Raw genomic sequence first — 1,959 nt, 5'->3', positions numbered from 1 at the left:
AATAAAGATGAGTGCTAGTGGAAGGGAGGCCACCCACTGGTCGCCAAGTTCAATTGCCAACCTCACCAGCCAAAAGAAAAAGAGGGGATCAGAAGAAGATACGTTTCTTCAATAACATCTGTTAGTGTCTGTGCAATGTATATTGTTGACCTTGGTTTTTAAGTTTTAATAGGGGTTTTAATAGTGAACCTGTTTCCAGGCTATGGGCCTTCAACTATTAACATATTATTAACAAATAGCAAGTGAGCTTTAAAACAAACTGACCCTCAGTGACCTCTGTAGCTGCAGACACTGTGGAGAAATTAATCATTAGAATTCACAGAAGAAACATTGAAGTCGTTCTCTAAGCCACTCAGTTGGCCCTGCTTATCTCTTTTTAGGTGTTGCTTCTGGGAGGGGGGAGGGTAGGAGGAGCTGAGTTGCAGAGAGGCTTCAGTGAATTTTGAGAATAGAATTGCTTCATGGTGCCTGCAGCTACATAGGTCAGTGGGGAAATGTTTTATTGCTTCACAGTACCTGCATCTACATAGGTCTGTGGAGACTTGTTTTATTGCTTCACAGTGCCTGCAGCTACATAGGTCAGTGGGGAAATGGTTTATTACTTCACAGTGCAAGCAGCTACAAAGGTCAGTGGGGACTTGTTTTATTGCTTTACAGTGCCTGCAGCTACATAGGTTAGTGGGGACTTCTTTTAACACTCATTTTCTGCTTTTTAAGTATATGCAAATACTTAAATGTTCATAGCCTGGTCACAGGTTGACTTTAAGGCTGGCTTTAGATGGAAACATTTTATAGAGCTTGTGGGGACCAAACAGTGTTAAACTGAAAGCAATATTGTCTGCCATTCATCCATGCCAACATACAGGATCACTAGGCAGGTACTACGACTATCTGTGCAAATAATTGTAAAACAATGATGGTTTTATGAATGTATTGCTGTACCTAATTTGTCAGTTTTTATAGTCATTTTAATGACTCATTGTATTATCAAACATAGTGTATATTTGCTTCAGTGTATCTACTTGCTGCACTCCAGACACTCTCCATAATACTAGACAAGAATGGAAAACTTTACGGAATATGCAGCTGCTCAGTTTCATGTATGAACAATTGTTTGATGTAAAAGGTAACAGAAAACAAAATGATCTGACCAAAGTTAAAAGATAACATTTTGTGCATTCCTGGTTTGACTATGTTGGTATTTTGAGATGGTTATCCACCTAACTAGGCTAAAAAAAAAGACTTATGTTTATCAAGTTCAGCCAATCACAGTTCCAAGATTTTGGCTTCAGAAGGGAGCAAAAAAGCCCCACAACATCAGCTGGGTGAAATCCTTGTCTCTTGTACAGTCTTTGGGATGAAAAAGTAATTTTTATACAGTACACCTCAATTAACTTTCCATGGTAAAGCTGGCCATACACCTATAGATTATCTGCAGATTTTCTATGGTCAGATGGAAAAAGTGCAAACGATTCCTCCATCTACGCTAAACTGTGTGCATTGAGGAATCATCCACTGGGCCAAGCTTCAGTCTCCTGCTAGTTGGCCCCACTGGCTGTCAAAACACCTGAACAGTGCCTGCATCCAATCAGATTGTTCAGGTATTTTGAGAGCCAACGGGGCCGACTAGCCAGATACTGAAACTTGGCCCAGCCGGAGAGTCCTCCATCCACACAGTTTAGCGTAGATGGAGGAATCTGTTGCACTTTTTCCATCTGACTATAGAAAATCTGGAGATAATCTATAGGTGTATGGCCAGTTTAAGACACATTTTTTTGTCTTTAATAAATGCCTTCAAACCTTCACCAAAACTCATATGGTGCTCGAAATTGCATCCCAATTTCTGAGGTGCCTCGAAAGTAATAATAAAAGGGAAATGTTTTGACAGCAATATAAATATACTGTGTATATGTATACACAGTATACATATATATATATATATATATACATATATATATA

This window comes from Nanorana parkeri, unplaced genomic scaffold (assembly GCF_000935625.1).
Source record: "Nanorana parkeri isolate BGI_ZX_2015 unplaced genomic scaffold, ASM93562v1 scaffold172, whole genome shotgun sequence".
In the NCBI taxonomy this organism is placed as follows: Eukaryota; Metazoa; Chordata; class Amphibia; order Anura; family Dicroglossidae; genus Nanorana; species Nanorana parkeri.
The sequence above is the reverse complement of the archived record's forward strand: the minus strand, read 5'-3'. Positions refer to the sequence as shown.